Source organism: Homalodisca vitripennis, chromosome 3 (genome assembly GCF_021130785.1).
Source record: "Homalodisca vitripennis isolate AUS2020 chromosome 3, UT_GWSS_2.1, whole genome shotgun sequence".
NCBI classification, from domain to species: domain Eukaryota; kingdom Metazoa; phylum Arthropoda; class Insecta; order Hemiptera; family Cicadellidae; genus Homalodisca; species Homalodisca vitripennis.
Window position 1 is genome coordinate 55,370,940 of NC_060209.1, and position 15,010 is coordinate 55,385,949.

Sequence of the window (15,010 nt, forward strand, 5' to 3'; positions counted from 1 at the left end):
GCCGTCCTGGCTATATGGGCATTCAGACATTGTAAAAACTTTCATTTAGTATCATATTAACTATGGTATTACAATAGAGTTTTGGTTGGCAAGTATTGAAGACAATCTTAAACTTTTAATACACTTAAATAAGATAACTAGTATTGTCAATAATGATGTTTATTAATGCTCGTGTCAGAGAAATACTTGTAGTACTATATTGAAATAGTTTCAATATTGGGGCAGCAGGGAATTCAGAAAGTTGCCGGCGGCTTGCTAAGTCCCCTAGATCTTCACAGAGTAATATATATTAGTTGGCTGCTCTGTAGTGTTAAATTTAAAACTTATTTATATTCTACACAGTTAACCCTTATAAACCTAACAGGTGATCGAGTTTCGCATATTTTTTTGTATAATAAAAGAATGTTTGATACGATGCTAATCTAAAATAAATGTTTTTATTTTATAAGTCATTGTACTTTATTAGAGCTTGATAGTTTTACGAATTTGAGCTTTATAATTTTATTATTTTACAGCTCTGGACTTAAAAATATATATATGTTTAATTATATGATCTTGAGATATGAGATTGAGAAGGAATATGTTCAAGAAAATAATATAACTATTATTTTAACACCCCCTAAAAAACAAAACAAAGCAAAAACTCTAAGGAATGCAAAGGAAAAGATTCAATTACGGCAAACGTTTGCAAAATCGGAATGGATCATTTCCGATGCCTTTAAAAAGAATAAATATATTTCCAGAACAATGAATGGCTACGACAAAAGGTACGAGAGGGTACAAGCAGAGAGTATAACGGATGTGTGACGTATCACTGACGGCGCCGATGACGGTGCGGTGGTCCCTGTGAGGGGGTGGACGGTCTCTTCGTAAACATGATACCAATTAGTAACAACCCTGCTAATGTCGCCTGCCACCCACGGACTCATGGGGGTCATTTGTCGGCCATCCGGATCAAAGAGAGCTCCGATTGTGTTCCTCCCGGCGCAGGAGACTTCTTTAATTTAATTACTCTCCCAGTGAAAGAAACTTACGATTAGAGTTTACAGTCTAGTAAGTGTGCTCCGAGCAGGTCTACGAGTGAAAGGGTTTTGATGTACCTAATAAGGTATTTAGCTTCAAACCAATTCTTCCATATACTTGGCCATCCCGTCTGCTATTATTGCAACTTTTATCGTACGCTCAAAACCGGAGGGTATATAGACTTCTAGTCTTTATATACATAGCCCTGGACCGTAGTTCTTATCACGCGTAACGTCCGTCTTAACTACCTCTCTTAGTAATTTATTCATTACATATACTGGATACGTACATATCTGGTCTTGGAAAATTTACAAGTTTATGATAGCAGATTAAACGGCTCTACTTTAAACACAACAATTTTCACGCCTTAAGGGCAATATGAAATTACGAATCATAACCTTTTTTTAAATAAAAGCTCTTTAGTTCAGTTTTTTACTCTAAATAAAAGTGCACACCTTATAATTTTTTCTAATACTGGAGTCAGGAACAGTCTTCAATACAGATTTTGGAATTGACTTTGAAAATAGCCTGTCATGGAATGCTCAAATTACAGACTCTGTGCTAAGGACTCTCTATCCACTACTGGACAGAGAGGCTCTAATAATGGATGTGTCTCATTATAATGTCTTATGAAGTTCAGATATGAATCTCCTAACGCATTCAGACTTATCTCGAACATAAGAGAGCGCTTAGAACCACAGCCCGATTTTTTGACTTCTTGTAGAGAAGTTTCTCGTTCACTCGGACTCCTGACTTTTTATTCTGTACTTGTTTTTAAGACCATTATTTATATTGTGTAACATGAATAACCTGAGAACGGTTGGAGATTCCTGAGAGGCACGGTAGTATACGTCGAACTCCCAGACACCGTCTGACACTTTCAGAGAGAAAAGTCACTTTTTCTGGATTTTATTATTCTAAAAGATTTCTTTTTGACATAAAACGTTCTAATTTTTTTATGGTTTATAGAAATTTATAATAAAAAATAAATAATACTATAATAAAAAAATAAATAATACTATAATAAAAAATAAATAATACTGTGAGAATGAATTCCTGACAGGCCAACAGCAAAGATAGTATTTCATAATGTAATTTAAATTCGTCTATTTCATATTTCTCCAATAAATATTACTTTATTCCTTTATTACTTTATTAAGTCATTTTGAGGTTTTCGTTGCCGACATTTTTGGATCCCTTCAGACGAACGTGGATCTAGATTCCAGATGTCGTTTGTAAGGATCCCAGATTTCATAAGTTAAACAGAGTGGAAGGTTAAATGGAACTAAACTCAATAATCTCATTAATTCTATACTTAATATTTTGTACTATTTGCCGTGTGAGATACACAATTCACGAAATAAATGAGGAAAAAACTATTATTGTAAGTAATTAATAATGGAAAATATCTGAAAGAAACTAAAATTCGTAAAATACGTAACAACTTGTAAAGTATTTAAAAATGGGAATTTGCATTTGCTTATACATTGATTACTTGAATAGTAAAAATTCAAGTGTGTTTATAAAAACAGGAAATTTTAATATATTCATCCTATAAAACAGTTATAAATCTTAACACACATAGTTGGCAAATCTATATCTATCAAAACAATTATACTAACCAATTAACAAATGAATTAATTTCGGAATCTTGGGTCACTTGTGGTCATAAGTTAAAACTTGCCCTTACTTTGATCCGCACAGTAATTTCCTCGAGTGTCCTGACCTTACTTTGTCTACCACATGTATTAACTGCATGTAGGCGCATGATCAAAACTAGGCAACTATTTTATCAGCAGTTAAAACTTGTCCTTACTTTGTTTATATAGTACTTCCATTAAGTGTTCTGACCTTTGCCTCAAATTTATAATGTATTAAAAATGGACGAACGCCACTCCACATGAATGTGCTTCGCTGAGGTTCAATTCAACATTTTAAGTCTACAGCTCATTTCATTATTGACAGATATAAAGACATAAATGATACATTCCCGGTAAACAAAAGAGAATTATTTCAGTCTAATGAGTAATAGGCTTCAACGACACTCAGCCAAATTCCAAGGTTAGATATGCACCAAATCATTATCGCACCAAATTATCGAACCAAATCTTATCTATGTAGAAATGAAGTTTCATACAAATTTAAAATCTTCAGATGAATTCTTTATTGAGATATGTTGCCACTTGACACTTTTGCTTATTAAAGTAGGTTTCCTAGCAGTGTTCAAATAATAAAAGTGGGCTAGAAAGGGTGTAGTGTAATGCAAGAGTGTGTTAAAAGCAAATATTGTCATCGAATTGTAACACTGACCTTCCACTCTCTTTTTCCTTTTATGCTATGAATAACAATGTTACATGTCAAAATCTCAAATGGTTATACTCAATTTGTTTACAAATTTATTTATTCTGCTACGTTCTCATTGCCATAAATGTTGCCCTTAAGACTAATGTAAACATGTTCCTTGACGCTCAGCCAGAACCAATGGAGTGACATCATCGAACTCAATGTTCCTCATATACTAATGAAACTTCAAGTCTATAGATAATTTTGTCTTTGAAATATCGTGCGGACCGAAAAACAGAAGTGAAATTTCTCCATCCACTCTAGTGATGTGCTTCGTTAAAGGTTAGCCAGTAACAGTTACATTGAATAGTCCATTTTATTCAACTATGCTGAGTATATTTCAACTTCTATCTCATTTGTTACACATTGTTATTACAAACAGGTAAGTTATTATTATTAGTAAACAATGCAATTTGTATTGATAGTTAATCAATTTGTACATTTCACTATGGTATGCAGATTAATGGCATGCTCACGAAATGCGTTGCGTCAGCATTTTAATCAGTCAATACAGCTAAGCGAACAACAAACACGTTGAGCTTTGAGACTAACCAGTTTTTAATCAACATGATCAGGAGGGATTAGTTTATATCATTCACGAATTAGTAATAACGATTTCTAACATTGTTATATAGTGACATTGTTATGCAGTTTACGTCATAGCAACACCTATTACGTCACAGTGTGTACTAAGGAACGAGCACACAACGTGTTGAGACCATTACAGCCAGCGCAAACAATCCTGCTATATGTAGGAGCCAATCAATCGGGCGGGGTTCTTGCTATTATATGAAGCGGGCGTGTATTCCATGTAGTGTATGGCACCACTGAGTGGACGGTTTAAGGAGGTCGTCAACACCACTATAAACAGTGGATAAAAGGTGGGACGACTCGGCTCTTGTCGACCTAGACAAATCGACCGCAGACGAGTTGACACTGCAATTTCAGGCTCATATTAGAGCGCGCACCATCTAAACCGAACCACTCCTAAAGATTTAAAAGTATATCGCAATATATAATATATAATTATAATATATATATATATATATATATATATATATATATATATATATATATATATATACTCTTCGAAGTACTTTAAAGTGTACAAAAAAACAGAAACAAAAATTCAGTGCTCATGTTTAATTTTCGAGTTGACACAACCCTTCATCATATATATATATATATATATATATATATATATATATATATATATATATATATATATATATATATATATATATATATATCGTATATATTTGTATATCTCCTAAAAGCCTACATACAAAAATAAATAGTAAACAAACAAATGTTCAAGTACAGCAAGAAATATTACTCTAAAGATAAAGAAAACGCAGAATCTAAATATTTTGTTTTAAATTAAAAGCCGGCAATATTTTATTCATGGGTATTGAATACCATTAAAATTGCTATAAATCTAGAGTGCGAATAAAAGTTTCGAGTTTCGTACCTTTCAATAAACCACTACAATGAATTTCGAAGAATCCGACAAAACATAGCAGGTTAATTAAAAAAATTTCATATTAACACAGCCGATACCAACAACGTGAATTCATCACATGTGTTTGTAACTGAAAAAAGCTCAAATAATTTTACATTATACTGTAATGGCTTATTAACTTCTTTATTCTGTGTTTTCACGTTGCGATCAATCTTACTTAAAAGAGCAATATAAAAAATGTTAGAATTTGACTTGTATTTTAATTGTTGCTTTTCTGCTCATGTGTAGCAAATTTTTAGTCTCTAGGATCATCAAGAAAAATCACACATATCAGAAAGACAGCAAACGACACGATTTTCAGAAGGATCTGCCGGTTCCTTAATAAAAACATTCAAAGCACATATTTGTTAAGCACGTGGTGAAACTTTATCATCATTTAAGGAGTGTCACAAGGGATTAGTTTGGGAACTCTATTTTTATTGAAATTGTAATGTCTGGACTATCTGTAACACCAACGTTCGAATTGATGCTGTTGATATTGTTGTTCTACAGATTACTTAAGTAGCATTATCTCATCAACCCCCTTAATCATTCTTCAGGGTCCGTGTCCTATACCGACTTTATTTGCTTTCAGTGGTAAAATAGTCATCTTTTATAATTGACAGAAGCAGTAGGATCATAAAGCTTCTTTACCTACATATTTTTGGCATGATGGTATATTACAAGTTATTTTTCTCGGAGAACAAGTAAGCAGAGAGCCTCTACAAATAAATAAGTTACATCTGGTTCTTAAGTTGTAGATCACTCGTGTTTTAAAGGATAAAACTCCCAATACTTTATAATAAACTTGACTGTGGGACTGTTGCCTGAAACAGAATGTAAGCTCCATGTATGATATAGCAAATAAGGCAGAGATAAGTTTTTCCGTGGATAATAATGAAATTTCATAAGATGGTTGGAAAAAATGTGTGAGAAGAAGCATTGTCTTTCTGAGAGACATGGATGGAACTCCCTGTTTTATTTTTCAGAGTCCTTAACAGAATGCTACAGAGTGGGAAGACATAGGCTGAAGTAATTTTCTAAAAGTACAACCGAATGAGCAACATCTTGCTTTATTTTGGATGGTATGATTTAATATTTTAATCTATTATTATTGTTTCTGCAAACGGTTTTCCGGTTTGGTTTTCCAAAACTAGTTTGAGAAATTAGCAGTGGGTTGTTAGCATATTACTAATTATATTTGTGAACTTTAAAATAACTTTGAGTTCGTTTTGAATATTAGCTCCACCATGTAGTATATGCTCAATCCACAAAGCTGTAATGGGTACTTGATAAATTTGTATCAAGACATTTATTTCTAGGACATAATTAGCAACTGACAAATTAGATAGGAGTAAAAGTAATTCCTAGAGAAAACTATAAATATATGCGAAATATTTTATTAAAAACCTCTGAATGGATCTTATTGCATAAAGGTTTTATTTGATAAACGCATCCTCCAAGTTAAAAAATAAATAATTTTAAATGTTTGGGTCATCGTACAGTTTAACGATTTTAACTAGATACATATTCACATGAACATAATATGGCGATGACGGTTAAAATGTGAATATAAAACCATTACTAATGTGCAGCTAGGGTAAACTTAATATGAAAGTATAATTTATCTGAAATATGGACATCATTCTTCAAGTATTAAGTGTAAATTCGTCCCAAATTAAAAGACATTTATGTCGAAAGTATGTTCAATATAGAATGTCATTCCACAGATGGCATCGAAGTTATGTACGGTTTTCCAATTCAAACTGCATCGAATAACTGCTGACACAATTCAAGTTTTGAAATATTTAGGCCTCGGTTTGGAGAGCGATTTCAAGCTAATTACATTTTTGTTTTGTCTAACATAAATTGACTGAAAATGGGTCCGAACAACGATTCCAAAATATTTAAATATTTGAATTGAGTTGGAAATCCTACATTACAGTATGAACCGGTAAGCCAAGATGATGGAAAGATTTTTAGAATTAAGAAATGTTCCACGAGACCTAGTGAAAATTGGAAGGGGATAAGTACCAATTATTGCATCAATTATACACTGGTTGGAAATTTTCAACATATTCCTTATGTCAAACCGTCATTATCATCAATTGAGCAGCATTGTGACAAATTCAAAGGTCGAGTTTCGAGAAGAAGTCTACAAGTTACATTGCCTACGCCCTCCTCCTAATCTGAACAAGATTTCTAAGCAGAATATTTAGTGAATATTCTACGTCTTTTAGTGAGATGAACAGCTTTTTTTATTCATTATTACTTTAAGGTTTTGTAACAAAACTTTGACTTCATAGTTTTGTTACAAAGAAGCAACATAAACCAGTACGTTTGAAATATGAAACTAGAAGCATGCACGGGGTCAGCGTAGGATGGGAATCACCCATTAAAAAGTGAGGAGTGGTGCTGGAGAACGTCCAACTGACGGACTGCCCTTCGATTGTTTAGCTTTATGCAAGTCTATCTTCGTCAATCCATATCGATATCTGCATTAAAAAAATGTATGTTATGACTTTGAGATATATATTTTTTTAATAGCGTTGGTTTGAAGTAGAATTCGACGTTTAAGTGGTCAAGAGGGACGCGTATATGCTGTATAGATCCAGTACGAAAGAGGACATTTCCGCCCCTGGGTCAGGTCGTAACCTACTCCAAGATTTCAACTGAAGTTTATAAACACGAATTACGTTCTCGACGTCATATTTGCACTGTAAGATTTGCTACAGTACTGTATTTATTTCATATGTCGGGACTGTACATTACATTGTTCAGAACGGTGTGTAGAAAACACTACCAGAGAAGGCGAGTCAACTAAACTATTCTACAAAATTTAGTTCGACACAAATGAGATATAGATGATAATTCCAACACATTATTGCCTTAAACATAAACATTATTTTATTACAGAGCAGAGGACATAAAGTGAGATAAATTTTTGGGTAAAAAAAGGCTTAAGGCCAAATAGAATTATTTATTAGACATGTCTCAGTAGGATCTCTTTAGTAGGCCCTCTTATAATATATGCTAGATACTGAGAATTAGATGAGAAAACGTTTCCAACTTTCTTTTCTATAGTGTTTAAAGCAGTCATTTCTTCACGGATTAATTTAGATTTTTAAGTCTATTTAAAGTTTAGAAGTAATAATAACTGGCGTTTTTTTTTTTACTTTTTTTCATCGTGAGAGAAAACAGCTGACACATACATAGTTTATGATACAAACAAAATTACGTTGAGAAATAATTGTTACTATCAACACAACTTGTAAAGGCGTAAAAAATTAACATGAAGTTGTACGCACGGAACACAAAAAGTATCAGATACTAAAATCATTTAAGTCAGATGACTACACGTTTAGCATCGTATATTTCTAAAATTTTAATTGTTATAAATGATGTGCTCGTTGATAGTCACTCGATAGTCGACTACTGAATATTATCCCGGGCTGTCAAACCGCCTTAACTAGAGATGATGAAGGTAGTTCTGCTATCAGTTATATGCCCAGTGCCAGCTGCCAGGTGGGTCAGACCTCAGGCAATATGGATTACTTGGGGCGGCGCTCACATCCTGCTGCCGCTGCCCGCACTGCATGGCTCAGGTACTGTCACCGTACATACTCGTACTCTGGCCTCATCGTCATCCTCTCATTCACAAATACTGAGCTAATAGTATCAAGGAGAGGTCTACAGGTAAAGTTACCCCGTCTACGTTCCCTAATCATGAACAAGCTTTCTAAGGAGGAGGTTACAGTAGATCTTCTAGCGAGACGTGTTTTAATAAGATGAACAACCCTTAACTTGTAATGATGTTACAGTTAATCTTCACATAATGGAAACCTTCAAAGCTTTCTGTAGTCTGCAGAATTTACAGTCTACTGTGTTTTAGTAATTGTTTTCAAAACATATCAGTAAAAGTGAGTGAATTACAACAGTGGAGCAATCAATGAATAAACTGATAATCAAACCTCGTCCACGCCTTAACTACTCATACCGAACTGCTGCTGGCCTTTATAATCCTCGAAAAGTAAAATACGTTGACGGCAAGTAAACTACCACTACTACCACCTATTAAACGTAAAAATTCCAAAAGTTGACCACTCACAGGTGTTTTTCACTCATCACGAAACTGGCAGAGGAGTCGATGGGGCGGTCGACGCTGGGTCCGAGAAGGGTGGCACTTACTTACAGGAGACTCCGGTGCGGACACGGGACACGGGGCTTCGGTGCACGCACAAAAACAGAAAACAAAGTTGATAGTGAGATTGACAGACTGCAGTACAGTACCGGGGTGGGACTCTGCCGACTGCCCTGGCCGCCTGGGTGTGAGCTCGTGGCCGGCGCATGCGCACACACCTCTATTTATATATTGATCAAAACAGTGCCTCTGGCTCCCCACCCCACCCCCGCCCCACGAGAACTCAACACCCGTTTTTTCCTTTGTCAAAGCAAACACAATAAAAATATATAAGTATTTATGTACGGGACGATGTAGGGTATGTTTAGACCGGGTGGGTCGACGGAACTATAGGTCGCGGGTACGGACAAAGTGGCACACCCTACCGTCGAGGCGAGACGTGACGTAGGCTCTGTACTGCTCGCCTCAGGTTCCTTGCCATAAACTTTCAGTTTTGCTAGTGAGTAACTGTTTTATCATCCAAAAATAATATCCAACCTGTATTTTAATTTTCCATCAATACAAATTTACAGCTGTACTCCCAAGCACTACAATACAATAAAAAAAATAATGAATATTAAAGAAAATGTTAATGTTACCCTGATTGGCGCACGTACATAGTTACTCATTGAAATTGGTAAAAAACACAGGATTACACATTAAAAAAGCACATATCATTTTTAAAATATTGCCTAAACGTTCCTCCTAAACTATAAACACAGATTAAAACCTTTTGCAGAAAATAAAGAAAATGTGCTACTGCAATTGCTCGTCCTTTGTAAAGAAGTTTAAGATATTGCGATTACCACAACCTCCCAAGAAGTGGACAAAGCAATTTAATCCAACTACGACAAGGGCAACGATATTACTTAGCTGACATCTACAGTGTTTCCGGACATTTACTAAATTATTGCGGGACAAACGCGGGAATTGTGAGATCACTTGTTTCCATTGATATTTGCTCGTACTTTGTACTACGGGATTAGCTCTACACAACTTTGAGACCTTAATGATTTAAATAAATAATACTAACTACAACAAGTTTTAGTTTATAATCACATTTCGAACTTTTCAATGACATTTTCCAGTTCAAAAACAGTTGGGATTCGATTTTCTAAACTTGCATTACAAAATGAAAGTTTATAATACTGGTATTAACTATCCAAGTGTACAGGAGATTCCAGAAACTACCTCTAATTCTTTCAAAATCAACAGACGCCATCAAAGTACGGCCAGTTTTAGGTTTACCTGAAATATTTTAGCTGTAGGAGTTTTCGCAGAAGTAATAGTTTAATGAGCTCGAGTTTTAGTTAAGAGATATAATATAAATACTAATATTTTGTTTGAAATACTGCATTTGACTCACATATCACTCTACTCATAGATTTAACTTTCTCACCTTCCACTACCAACAATCTCTGTTTTTTTCCTTCTACGATTGCAATGGGGTTGCTTTAGTTAAGTGCTTTTATTTAATTTGAAACTCAACTATTTACTATTCAATAGTGTTTCCACAGAGTATTTGCATCTCTGGTAGTCGATCAAAGTAAGTTGACAATTACGCTTTGCTCTCGAACTAGAGCTTATCCCCATCCTTGCTTGCCTGCATCTCAACTTCGTGTTACCTGCTGGATGTTGCGTTATAAATGTAAGTCTTAATCCTAAAACATACCTTTTCCTCTTTAAGTACATAACACCAAAAAGTCCTTTTCTCTGAGCCATCTCAAACAGGGTTAGACACTATATAAACGTAAGAATATCTACTTTCACGTATACATATAGATAATTTGTTGACTCTGCCAGGTGCAATCCACGACCGACTTGAAATGTTGTACCCACGCTTGGTCTGTTTATGATGGATATTTGATGCAACCCGTAGACCGACGTTACTCCGGAACTCCAAACGGCTTTCTTTGCGGGATTCCCATCTTAGCTATTCTTTACAGTACATCTATATAAATCTTACCACTTTTTTCTGTTGTCTGATATTTGACTACACCAGGGGCAAAAGAACCCAATTCCTACTAAATTGCTTATTTAGTTGACTGCACTGTACGAACACTGTTACTAATACGGGTTGAGAACACTTATTAATTAAAATAATTTTTTAACCGAAAAACAAACAAAAGAAAATGGAGAAATGCATAAACATATGAGAGTAAAAGAAAAAGAACAGCGGGATGTAGGCTGGCGACCGCTTAAGTGACCGTAGGTCATTTTTCCAATTCACATAAGAACGTGGGATAGGGATATGGAGAGATGGGGAGGGAACGTACGAGGGCTATCACACTTATGGATCGATTTCCGTGCGTGGAGACAATGTTAGGGGTACGAGGTCTGGTGCACATACGGATCGACTTCAGTGCGTGGAGACAATGATAGGCGTACGAGGTCTGGTGCACTTACGGATCGTCCTCAGTTCGTGGAGACAATGTTAGGCGTACGAGGTCTGGTGCACTTACGGATCGACCTCAGTGCGAGGAGGCAATCTTAGGCGTACGAGGTCTGGTGCACTTACGGATCGTCCTCAGTTCGTGGAGACAATGTTAGGCGTACGAGGTCTGGTGCACTTACGGATCGACCTCAGTGCGTGGAGGCAATCTTAGGCGTACGAGGTCTGGTGCACTTACGGATCGTCCTCAGTTCGTGGAGACAATCTTAGGCGTACGAGGTCTGGTGCACTTACGGATCGTCCTCAGTTCGTGGAGGCAATCTTAGGCGTACGAGGTCTGGTGCACTTACGGATCGTCCTCAGTTCGTGGAGACAATCTTAGGCGTACGAGGTCTGGTGCACTTACGGATCGACCTCTGTGCGAGGAGGCAATCTTAGGCGTACGAGGTCTGGTGCACTTACGGATCGTCCTCAGTTCGTGGAGACAATGTTAGGCGTACGAGGTCTGGTGCACTTACGGACCGACCTCTCGTGGTGACGTCAGGTCTTAGGATCGTACGGAGAGTCTGGTGTACTTACGGATCGACCTCAGTGCGTGGAGACAATCTTAGGCGTACGAGGTCTGGTGCACTTACGGATCGACCTCAGTGCGTGGAGACAATGTTAGGCGTACGAGGTCTGGTGCACTTACGGATCGTCCTCAGTTCGTGGAGACAATGTTAGGCGTACAAGGTCTATCGTGTACTTCATATGGTCCAGGCATTACACGATAATCTGTAGAGGGCTGCGTGGAGAATTTATCAGGAACTTCTGATTATACCCAACGGATTGATAAGTTTGCTCTACCTCTATATTCTTGATAAGATCGCGTAGTTCATGTGATCCTGGCATTACGATGTAACCTGAAAAGGGTTGCGTGGAGAATTGATGGAGATTATTTTAGGAACTGCTGATTATAATCAACAGATTGGTAAGTTTGCCCTGTATCTATATTCTTGATAAGATCATGTACTTCGTGTGATCAATGCATTGGGAAGTAGTCTGTAGAGTATTGTGAAGAGAATCTTTCAGGAACTGCTGATTCTTACTAACGGACTGGTAACTTTGCACTGCCTCTATATTGTTGAGGTGATTTGCGGCTAGGACGTTCATTTCTATGACGCCAGAGGCATGGACAATGGTTGAATCAGTAAATAATGTAATAACGTTACCTTCAGAACTGTGACCTGCCGCAACAAGATTCTAAACTTAAACTTCAGTTCTTAAAAGTCGTCTCAATCTAATCTGTTGGTGATGATGATTCGCTGGGAAATTGCTGAATCTGAAGTCAATGTAGTGTATCTGAATGTTCTAGGTGAGAATCTACTTCCTGAATTTGATAATAAAACTTTATTTAGGCGACTGCAATACACACATTGTGAATTTAATAAAGTAAAGAAGTATTATAAAAAACTAAAATAACCTACGTTTAATTTCAGTTGATGACTGCATAGTATTCTTCCAATAAGTGCATTTTATGATCAGAACTTGTAATTAAGGCTCTGAAGCATTTTGACAACCGGTAATGGTATTCAATGTCTGTCGTGAGGGACATTTTAGATATTTTCGGGCATACTACAGAAAACTGTTATATCTATTCAGCTCATGTTATATTCAGACTGATAAGTTGAACTTGATTTAAAGTGCATCCAATGTAACAAGAACTTAATCGCAATACAAATTAAATAAGTCAAGCGTCTTAAGAAAAGTTTAAGACAAGAAGATTCGCATAAAATAGAGAGCTAAGAGCACTTATTAACCTCTCCCTTAATTTCACTAGCAAATAGTTCTCTCGAGCAACTAGTTTAACCCACTTGTCTGCAGCCACTTAGTATTAGAGTCGCTACTCTCGTACAAGCTTCTCTGTGCTATTTGTAGTTTACTAACAGTTTGGAAAATAGAAATAGGCATAAAGATTAATTTATAACCTGCATATGTAAAGTTTATCGAGCTCATTACAGATATAAATTAACTTAATTAGACCATAACGCAAACAAGAAAGTCACTCTCTTAACTGAAAGTATACAATTATACCAATGCCTACACCAAAACAGAGTCCACTCAGTTATATGACACATAGTGTTTTGAAGGCAAACTGAATGCCATTTAAGACTAAGTACTCCTGATTGAACCAACGCGTTTTATATACGTTTGGATTCAATTTAACATCTGTTTTACATTTCAAATAGTCACCTTATTTATTAAAACAGACAATTGTGATAATATTAATTATTTCGATGAGTTTATGTAGCCAAACCTCATTTTTCACATTTTAAATAAATTATAATAAAGTAAAACTGTGGAGTGTATACCTTACAGTAAGTTGTTTTACACCATTTACAATAAAAGTGGACAGTAAGAACAAAAAATGAAATGTAAGGATATTTATGAAACACTTATTTTATCCACATACAAACTACCGGCTATTTCAAGGACGGAATTTTATAACTTGGATTAAACAGTAAGTAAAATTAAAAATTAATCAACCAATTAAATATTTTGAAAATATTTAATATTACATTTCATCCTTTTTAAATTGAGTGCTTGTTATTTTTTTAACACAAAATGAAGAATATAAAATTTTAATTCATCAATAACTTGTTATTGGGACTGAATAAAACAATGTTGAGGTAATTAAAATTCAATTTTATTGATTTGAACATTTATTACTCAAACTTTTAGTTGCTTTCCATCCCTCAGCTCTTTTGTAAAGTAGAGAGAGTGCAAGCAAAAAGTACCTCAAAACAAGCTTTAAGTTGTCTAATTGAAGTCTTAAAAATGTTTTATTGTTTATTTTAATAAATCTTAAAGTTGAAATAAAGGGGGATAAAATATTTTTTACATAATGTGTAATACTCAAACTTTCAATCGGGAGCAGGCAGAGCCAAGATCATAGTTTGTTTACAAAATTGACTATATTTTTTGTGTTATTTAATTTGTTATGGTTATAATCTAGACTTACGGTAATTTAAAGTCTAGTTGACTGGCCCTACTATTTATCCTCTCAATATTTTTGAAAAAGAGGCAACATAATTTAAACAAACGTTAATTCGTCTAAGGCAATAACCTTGATCATTCCTTACAGATAAAAAAAATTCATTATCATAAAATTAGAGAGTGTTAAAAATCATTATATTTCCAATTTGCGTTGGTAAAATACTCGTATAATAAAACACCGTATTATAACACTATCATTGATCGTACAATACTGTCATGTATTAATATAGGCTACATGTTCTAAGAAATACAGTCATACATACGTTGCCGAAATTTGATTACACTAATATAAAACACCCGACAATATCAGACAAAGACTGATTTATCAAAACGATACATTACTGTATCTATAAATGTTTCACTATCACTGAATGCGTTGGTTTATAACCTACAATATTATAATAATAAAATTATTTTTAAAGTTGATTTATTGTAACACTCGGTCAATATTACACTGTATTCAGGCTAGAGCATAGCTTTGGATCTAATATTGCTTATGGCTAGTACATAAAATTTTAAATCCTAAAATAAATGC

The 15,010-nt window shown here is 35.1% G+C and overlaps 1 protein-coding gene across 11 annotated transcripts in view; it reads right to left on the bottom strand.

Annotated features, from left to right (window-relative positions):
* The window catches only part of LOC124356897 (protein turtle-like), a 503,250-nt gene that overhangs the window by 125,003 nt on the left and 363,237 nt on the right, over nucleotides 1–15,010 (bottom strand). Inside the window, exon 1 of one of the 11 annotated variants that reach the window (XM_046808177.1) lies at nucleotides 8,976–9,203. The exons of the other annotated variants lie outside the window; for them this stretch is intronic. The gene's annotated coding sequence lies outside the window, so the exon portion shown is untranslated. Of the gene's footprint in view, nucleotides 1–8,975; nucleotides 9,204–15,010 lie in introns of those variants that run through there. 11 annotated transcript variants of the gene reach the window in all.